The sequence below is a fragment of the Aegilops tauschii genome, chromosome 2, assembly GCF_002575655.3.
Source record: "Aegilops tauschii subsp. strangulata cultivar AL8/78 chromosome 2, Aet v6.0, whole genome shotgun sequence".
Taxonomy (NCBI): domain Eukaryota; kingdom Viridiplantae; phylum Streptophyta; class Magnoliopsida; order Poales; family Poaceae; genus Aegilops; species Aegilops tauschii.
Window position 1 is genome coordinate 644,082,800 of NC_053036.3, and position 10,153 is coordinate 644,092,952.

Here is a 10,153-nt window from a genome sequence, read left to right on the forward strand (position 1 = left end):
CCTCTTACACGGGAGATCGAGCTGATGGCCCGCGGCGAGAACACCGACTTCGTGCAGATCGCCGACGGCGACCAGGTCAAGTTGGCCAGGTTGAGGGAGATCCGTTCTTGGTTTGACAACACAAGGCAGATGAACTGGACGACAATGGCCACTCTCAAGAATTTGACGAAGAAGGAGAGGGCAAAGCTTTGCCCCCTGCCCGCACAACCGATTCACAAGATCGAGATCCTCCTCTAGGCGATGGAGCAGGCCAATTCGTCCAGCGAGTGGACCAGGCGCAGGTGGTGGGCGTTCAGATCCAGGGTAGAGCATCCACTGGATCAGGAACCCACCGTGCACGAGGTGCCGTAGCAGATTGTGCAGCCTCCAACCGAGTCACCGGAGACTCCGAAGCGCAAGATGAGGAGGACAGTGGTCGCGACCTCGCTTCCCCGCCGTTCTCCACGCTTCCCTCGCCGCTCTCCTCATCTGAACGGCGGCGGTAGTTACGTTTAGAGTAAGCTTCTCCACTCCTCATCTTCCTACTGCTCATGCTTACATCGTGGTGATACTGATCTAATAGCTCAGAGAGGGAATGCTAGATGGCATTTTAATCTCAATGAATTGCATGAATATTTGAGTACATGGATTTGGAGGATGGATTATGATGTATGTGAACCCTAGGCATCATATGAACCCTAGGAAAAATTAGTAATGTTCTAATGGTAGACACTGAAATATTTCGGTACACACCGGTAGGCACTGAAATATTTCGGAACTGCCCTAGGCAAAATTTGTAATGTTGTAGTGGTGGACACTGAAATATTTCGGTACATACCGGTAGGCACTGAAATATTTCGGTACTGCCCTAGGCAAAATTTGTAATGTTGTAGTGGTAGACACTGAAATATTTCGGTACACACCGGTAGGCACTGAAATATTTTGTTACTACAATTTCAGTACACACCGATGCACACTGAATTATTTCACTACTGCAGTTTCAGTACACACTGAAATATTTCAGTACTGCAAATTCTATACAAAGTTGGCATTTTGTCATTTATGTGTGAATTAATCCATGCATCATGTGGCATAACTTTGTACATGAGTTTGGGTCAATTTCATGTCTATTTATTGTTAAAATTATTGTCATGCCATGAAACACAAGACAAGTCACTGACCCAAGCTTGCAAAGATGCCATATCAATATTGCTGATATGAATATGATGTTTTCACCAAGTTTTGTGTCTTAATTAAAACTGAGCATTTTTTCTTGATGGTATCCATGGATATAGAACTCCTATGAATTTGCTCATGTTGGATATTTTGTTCTCCATCATTTGTACTAGCATTCCGTGCGATTAGATGCCATGACAAGACCCCTGGCATATTTATTTTCTTGCCTCCAACATCACATGTGTATTTTGCAGGAAAAAACCTGGAGTTCACCAGGATGGCTGAAGTTGTGAGGCTGGGAGGCTGATGGTGCTGCTACTGGCTGATCCTTCTTCTTTCAGTTTTTGTTTGTCATTTCTCAAGCCGTTGGACCAGGGCTACTTCCCTATGTGCTGTTAATGTATTAAGTAGTTCCTTCGAATTTGTAGTATTAGTTAGTTTGAATGTGGAAGTACCTTAATTTTTGGGACGAAATGTTGCTATGTAGGACCAAGGGTTTCATACCTTAATCTTTGGATAATTAATTATGTGAACTGTTGGATGTGGCGCACAACGAAACGCCTCTACCATTGATACTATAGTTCAACATGTCGGTCCAATTAGAGACCAGCCACTACCATATAGAACAGTTAGCATTTCATACTACAACCTGGCACGTACAAAACATCACACAGTGGAAGCACATCCCTAAGCACCTTGCATTGTACAAGGTCTTAGAGACCAGCCTCTACCATATATAACAGTTACCATGTCACACTACAACATATAAAACATCACACAATGGAATAATCATAGCTAGTAGAGCATTAGTTACCAGTTAATAATAGTTGCAATCCATCACAAGCAGTAGTACCTAGATATGAGTAGATATAGGTACGGTAATACATGACAAGTACTCGCAAACAAGAGCTAACATAACAAGTTCATTTCACATTGATACATGGCCCACCCCAGTTCTAAATGAGGTGGATGGTGATCATCATCCTCAAGTCATGGCGACGGGTGTTCGCAACAGTGAGTAGGATGGCCTGTCCTACCCGAAGATTCTTGGCACGAAGGAACTTCTTCCACCCTGCCCTGCTCAAGACAGTGCGACCGTCCGTGTCCACTGCATAGGCACAGCTGGTGATGGAGCCCGTTCTGGTAAGGCGTAGTCCAGCAGCCATGCCTTCTTTGCCCGGGTCGATGCCACAGCTAAGTAACCTCTTAGGTAATTTCTGAAAACAGTTGACATGATATATGATCATGTCACGTGCAATTATCAACAAAGCATACACTTCAAGACACATATATCATTGGATTCAACACTGAGCATATATATCATCACATCACTACACTATACGCCAAGCATCAAATTACTACAGTAATTAGTCATATCATTAGATTACTGCGTACACTAAGCATATCATCGCATATTACTACACTACATGCATGCCATAAAATTCTTCACTAAATGAATTCTAAACTAGGCCTCTCATCATAGTACTACAACATGCATATCATATGAACTACTACACTAACTAAGCATGCATATCATGTAATTACCACACTAAGTAACATACCATGATATGCCGTTTAACATTAGTCTTCACGTAGCGGAAGCATGTCCCAGAGGTTGCCGATTTCCTCGTCGCCCAGTCTGAGTCCTTGGGCATACAGGTATTCAACAAGTGGGTTCTCATCATCATCTGAATCAGCACCATCTTCCTCCTCATGAACTTCATCCTCACTATCCGGAATCGAATTTAGATAGATAACAGAAATCCTGGGCCTATCTCTTCTGAAGGAGAAGCTGATCAATTCACCCCCACTAAGACGCATGCGGGCGATGAAACGATCCCAATCATCTCCTCCTATCTGGGTTATCTTTCGCCCCTTCTCGACCTGCATAGTGTATGGGCCCCCAAGAGCGTCGAAGGTCACAGTGTCTGCGACGAGCTCATTGAATGCCAATCTCACATTGCATGGTACGATCTGTGTAAGATAAAAACAAATGACAGACACAATACATTAGTGGAAATAGCAAAAAAACAAAAAGAATGTACTGTCACACTACACCACAACACTAAATTGGGGGCAATTAACTGCCGGGAGAAATATGAGAATAAGTGCAAATCATCTGCCAGGGATCTGGTAACTGCCGGCAGAACTACATAACGGTGGTTAAACTGCCGGTAGAAGTTAAGCAACAAGGGCGGGTGAACTGCCAGCAATGATGTCCGCATCTCAGGTCATCAAAACTGCCGGGAGAACTAAACTACGGCCCACTGTCTGCCGGCCTATCCATGGCGCGAGCCCAAAAATTAGTTGGGCCGGGAGAGCACGCGGTAGACTAAAGACTTTTGCTCAATAGAATTAGCCGCCGGCCCACCTGTTCCCCTTCCCCCAAATCGAACCCTCCCACCCCTCCTCCTCGACCGACACCGCCGCCGCCGCAGCCCCCTTAGTCGACTTGCGCGCCCGCAACTGGATCTATGGCGCCGGGGCATCGAGGTCAGGTCGCCTGCCTCCAGACACCTCTGATGCGCGAGGTCGACATCACCTCCCTCCATTCGGCACAAACATCGACGACGCCTGTGCGTCGAGGTCGAAGGCGCCGGTGTGTCGAGGTCGACGTCATCTTCCTCCCCAGCAACAGATCCAACGACGAACACCAATCCTTGTCCATTGTGATGCGTGGCAACGGCAAGCGCAAGAGGAAGAGGTGCTGTCCAAGGGACCGCCAAAGCATCGCGCTCCTCCTCTTCACGATGCTTCACGCTGGCGGGCATGGGAGGGCTCCTGACCACGGCTACCTCCCCGCTGACGGCGAGTGCGGTGCCTGCTCCCCACTATGGTACAACGCGCTGCTTAGATCCGCGTCGGTGGAAACCCGATGCAGGTGAGATTCTCCATACCAAGGTAGTGAATCTGTCCTCTGCTCGATGAGAACTAACAGTGGGGGTCGTTCAGTTGTCCGTAGGAATCCAAATTTGCCCTCCCTCCTTGATCCCCCCTTCCATCGAGTTACTTAGTCTTCCTTATTGCTGTTTTTTCCTTTTGCTAACAAATTGATGCAGGTGCTATTAGTGAAAGCATTGGAGACTGATTCTAGCAGTGGTGGGTTTTTTGAGAAATTACAAGTGCTCGTGATTTGCGTTTAAGCTAGGTTATTGTACGTGTACTCTCCTATGATTTGTAGAATATCATGTGCTTGTATCCAGCCTTTTTAGGTACATGGATCAATCTTTTTTTAATCAGGTTCAGACATTGAACAACTGAAGACAATTGTTAGACAGCTTGAGAAAGTTTACTCACTATGGCCGACTGTGTATACAACTCTACAAAGTTTTTGGTTTCTGTATCTACAAGAGTTAAATTTATAGACATGAGTGTGGATTTGATATTAAAAATTCTCAGCAAAAGTAGCTACTTTTCCTACCCTGATTTATCATCTAGCTAATTGTTTCATAGCAGTTCAGTACTGAGGTACCAATGAAGATGCTCTTCACAACTCTAATTGTTGGTATCAATGGGCATTCTTCCATTTACTATGATTAAGTGCTCTCTGCTAATTCTAGATGTTATAGGAGTATGAACTTTGAATAATGAACACGTAGTTGGGATGGAAAAGTACCCTTGATTAGCTCCATCAATCAACCGGGCTAAATACTGATGTATGAAATTTCCAATGGATTGTCCCAAATTCAGTATTATTCTCACTTGTAAAGGAATGCCATATGTACGTGAAGTGATTGGTTTTGGGGGGTCTTTTCTCTTCTTTGAAAATAAACTACTTAACTTCTAAGAAATAATAAATATATATGTGATTTTTTTTACTTTGCATCTTTTATACCTGTAGATGTGGCAGAAGCCAAGTATTCCAGGACAATATGCAACGTAAAGTGCAATTATTTTTCTTATGCTAACACAATTTTTGCCAACATTATTTTTTCAGCTGATTGATGGAATCAAGGAAGGAACATACAGTGCAGTACGAAACGAGGGATGATCTGATGATGTTGAGATGAGTATGGTGCTCATACTGGATCATTTTTTATTCAGAATCTCTGAAGTTAAAATGGTGAGGTGTTAAATGTAGCCCTTGACAAAAACTGGGAGATTATACTACCATAGTTAGCTCCACTGTAGAAGTGACATGACCAAACTTAAGTAGGTGTATATTTGTTACTCTTGAATACTACATAAGCTTTTGAACCTAGGAAGTCATTGCCTCAGAGTTATACATACTTAGATTAATGGTTGCTATGCTAACAAGATACAGTGAGTAATAACTTTGTTTCAAATCTTATAGCTTACTAATAACATACTGGTAAATGCTTACTAGACAACTAGATGTGCTTAATTTGTGTGTGAAGGTCTGAAACTGCTGACATTTTTTGGTTTCTTATTAAACTGAAAATTTTCTATCTGAAGCTCCGATACGTCAAGAACGACCGTGTCGCCATTCCAAACGGCACTGATACTCTGATACGGCTCCAATACGTGTATCCCAGAAGTATCTTTTTATTTAAAAAAGAAAGGAAAAAAATGCTGATACAGCCCGGAACACGCTCGTGACACGACGGGACACAGTGAGCGAGAGAGACTAACCCTAACCTTCCTCTCTCATAGTCTGTTTGACCACAGCAGGGATGAGGGATTGAGGGCGACTCGGGAGCACCGCCACCTAGAATCGCCTCTCCGCCCTGTCTACTTGCCACGCCGCTGCCTTGACTGACCCGACTCAAGTCTTCTCTGCCACTGTCGTAAGTGCGAGGTAAATGAATACACGGAGCCCCGAGTGAGGCATGCTCGCTGTGTGCTTGGCTGCTTGCTAGCTTCCATAGTACATAGTTGAGGAGTACTATACTGTGTTTGATACCTTCCATCACTAAGAGAAATAGTTGCACAAAGGAGGCTGTTACTTATATTTACGCATCTATTGTTCTCCAATCTATCTATACACATGTTCCTACTTGTTTATGTTGGTGGGATAAAATTGCATGATGATGACTGATTTTGCTGCTTTGCTATTGCTGTCTACTGCTAGGGAGGGAATAGCTTCTAAAACGTTGGGAGAAGAGCAATACCCCCCCCCCCCCCTTCATTGTTTGGCTCACTCATGCAATCCAAGGTAATGCACAACTATGCACTATTTGATGAGAAATTCTCTTGTTGATGTGGATGTCTTCCTTATAAAAGTAGGAGCGGTGCACGCGATTGATTCTTTGAGTATTGTAATCAATGTAATGCAGATAATGTTTTGTGATACTTTTTCTTGTCAATTGCCTCTCCATGTCTAGGTTGGAAATGTTTGCGAAGACTGGCCAAAGATATCTTGCCATAACCATATGCTCTGCGCTCACATAGAAGACCTTACAAGCTTTGTATTTTGTGGTTGTTACATTCTGTACAACTTGGACGTATTGAAATTGTAGATGCTAAGCTATGATGCAAGCCATCATGTGTAATCAGTGAATTGCATACATTGTAACCATGTACTTTGATCATCAGATTTTATAATATAAATGTGCACATTCCTTTTGCTCTATTTTAATGAATGCCTTGTTAGTGTGTATCTAAATGTGAAATAAATGAAATACTAGAGTGCAATAGCCTTATAGATTGGGGTATCTAGCACTAGTGGCACATCATCTGCGGGGAAAGCTATTAATTGCTGGCAGAAATTGTCTGCCAGGAGAACAGAAACTGCCGGGAGAACTTTGAATATGGCGGCATACAAACTGCCGGGAGATTTATATCTGCTGGCGTTTGCAATTCCCGGCAGCCGTTCTCGTGGCAGTTCTATCTGCCGGGAGAAAAATGTTCCCGGCAGTTTACCTGCCCTTATAAGTGACTTCTCCCGGCAGTTTTTCTGTCCTTGCGTCCGTGTTGTGGTGTAGTGTCAGAAGGTTCATATAAATTATTACCGCTGCAACAACAAAAGAAGGCTGGAAGTAGATGCCGAACAACGTGGCAGTAGAAAGGCTGGTCCGGCACCGTGAGTTGGAGCGTCCTCATTGTGCTTCCTCCATTCTACACAGAACATGTTGAACTCTAAGTTGAATTGTACATAGTACAATACAAAGATCATACATATAATAAATCATAGTGATAACCTATACTGGCAATGGCCAATCAATCTATTTTCTATCATCTAGGTAATAAAGCAATGCCAATGATAATGGCAATGCCCGTCTCATCTAAACCTGGGAATAGTTCAGCATCCAAACTAAAACCAGTCCAATCCATGGCACACATCAAAACTAAACCAATCCAGATATTTTCATTTAGAATCTAGACCAAACCGAACTATACATGCGCGTCATCCAAACCGTTTTCAACTTTTGAATTGAATCCAAAGGTTCAAACCGTGGACAAAGCCATATGCGATGGCACGTCATGAATCTAGATCAGACATGGCGTCAAAGCTCGAGAGAGACGACGAGCTCCGGCCGGCAACAACGGCTCTTGGATTTGAAGCAGTAGTAGGTGGTAGTGGCGGCTCAAACTAATTGATTGATTTGGTCTCAAACCATATAAACCAAATCAAGATCCAATCCAAAAACTAAGTTTCAGTCCAAACCAATCGGCTCAGATCCACCTCCGTAGGGAGACGCGTTTGGGGAAGGGAAGAAGATGGGAGATCTCACGTACTTGCCGGAGTTGGCGGCGGCCGTGCACCGGCAGTGAAGAGAGGGGTCGTCGGGAGATGGCGGCGGAGGCGGCGGCGCTGGTCGAGAAGGGGAGAAAGAAAGATGTGGAGTGGTCGAGACAGGGAGAAAGAAAAATGTGGTACATGTGGTGGCTCGGTTGTGTGGATGACAAGGGGACCCACTTGTGAGACCGATAGCAACTGATGGCAAACCGCAGGAGGTGCACGACCGCGTATACGACCGCCGCGTCCCCACGTGGAATGGGGACGGCCGGGTGGGTGTGTCAAGTCAAATCGGCACCCGCGGCTTCTCGGTAACTCCAAGAGGCAGGAGCAGTGCCTTTCTTCCCCAAATCGGGTAGAAAACCCTCGTCCTCTCCCGAACCTAACCACCCTCTCTTCCGACGTGCGGTCTTGTTTTATTGTCGGTAGACCGCCTACCAAATTTCGTCGCATTCGGAGTCCGTTTGATACCCCATCGGATAAACATAGTGGTACTATAACCGGTTAATTCGTCGGACATTTTCGGTCTCCGAAAACAGTCGCCGGGCCTATCTCTCTTCTCTCCCGCAGCCCACGGCCTTATTCATAGCCACCATCAGCCCACCTGAAGCCTACCTAGACCCCCTCCGCTCCGAACGGTCGGATAGAGATCGGATGCCCGAATACGGATGAAAACCCCCTAACCTTATACCCATCTGCCTATTTAAGCCCCCCTAACCCTCCAATTTTGGCAACCCTAACCCCATCCTAAATTTCTGCGCCGCCAGCCACCTCCCACCTGGTCTCCCCTCGTTCCCTGCGCCGACCGAAGCCTGCCCCGCCACTTGGCGCCACCGCGGCCCGCGTCCCAGCCAACCAGGGGCGGCCACGTCGGCCCCAGCCGGCTCCCGCACCATGCGGCCCGCCTGGCCCACCGCTGGCCCGCCCGGGCCCGAGCTGTCGCCGCAGCCCGCAGGCGCATGCGCGCGCCTGAGACGCCTGCTCGCTTCCCTGCTTCGAGCCGCCGCCGCCTCGCTGGACTTCGCCGGAGTGCCGCCTCCCGTCGACCTCAACCCTGCCGGCCTCCGTCGCCGGACTGCACCGAAGCGCCGTCCTCCCCGTCGCCCGCGCCTCGACCTCACCTCACCGGCGGCCACATCTGCCCACGCTGGACCTCTCCGACCTCGCCGCCCGGCCCCGCCGTCGCCGGATCTGGCCGTGAACGGCCTCCCCTCGCCGGATCCTTCCTTCTCCTCGCTGCCCGCCGCCTACATCGTGTCCCCGCCGCCCTCGTCGTAGCGCGCCATCGCTCGCCGTTCGGATCGGATCAGGAGGAGCCCCGATCCAGCCGGCGCCCGTTGACCCCGAGCCTGGATGGCCCCGTCCTTGGGATCCGCTCGGCCTGCGATCCAAACACCCCGCTCCACCCGGGTCCCTTCATCCTGCACCGCGAGATCCATCTTCCCCGACGTGGTTTTTCTTCTAAGTCCCTGGAAAACAACATCATTTATGCATCTTGCGAGGCTCATAACTTTGTGCATGTTGGTCCTATGAAAATGTGCAATATGTCAAAATGATCTTCTCAGTGTGCTCTAAATGATAGTGTGCTTTGCATTCATCTTAGGACTGATATGCATGCTCTAATCTTCATTCATTGCAAAAGTGCATGTTGCTATTAATTGCTGAAAACTGTTATAACTTGCCCTTTTGTTATTTTTGTGTGATTTAATCCATGCACCATATGACCATCTTGTCAACATGTGTTCGGTGCATTGTTATGTCCTCTTTCTTGTATTATTTGTTTCATGCCATGATATTTCCTGATGTGAGTGCCATGAGCTTGCAAAGTAGCCTACTCGCTGTTTTCTGTTTTCAGGCACTTAGTAAATTCTGGTAAGTATGAAACTGTAATATTATGATGCCATGTTTGCTCGATGCTACCGTCGAATCTATGCATAATATGGAGATGTTCAGTGATCATGTTTCGATGAACATGGTACGCTCTATCCATCCATGCCCTTATTTTCAATTATAGACTACTGTAACTTGTTCTTTTCATGCTCTCAAGTTGCTTGAATATATAATCTGTCAACCTGTTAACATCATGTTCCATTTTGCAAAGATCATTGTAATTAATATATGCATATTATAAATTGTGTCATTGGATTAATTGGAAGTATGCCATGTCTACTGCATGCTCATGCCCTCAGCATAATTATTAGAATTGTTATGCTTGCCGCTATGTGCCTCCAAAGTCATCATCCTAACACGTAGTAGGTGACTATAACTTGCTAGATCGGATATAGAACATGGATATAATGATGATAACATAAACGGTTCAGATCTGAAATCATGGTACCCGGGCCCAAAGTGACAAGC

General features: G+C 46.2%; 1 long non-coding RNA gene across 1 annotated transcript; it reads left to right on the plus strand.

The window, feature by feature from the left end:
* Window positions 1-3,519: 3,519 nt before the first annotated feature.
* On the plus strand, window positions 3,520-6,688 carry LOC109758753 (uncharacterized). Its single transcript, XR_005769532.3, has 4 exons — window positions 3,520-4,036; window positions 5,093-5,914; window positions 6,188-6,271; window positions 6,441-6,688. It is a non-coding gene; the product is annotated as an uncharacterized lncRNA (long non-coding RNA).
* Window positions 6,689-10,153: the final 3,465 nt, after the last annotated feature.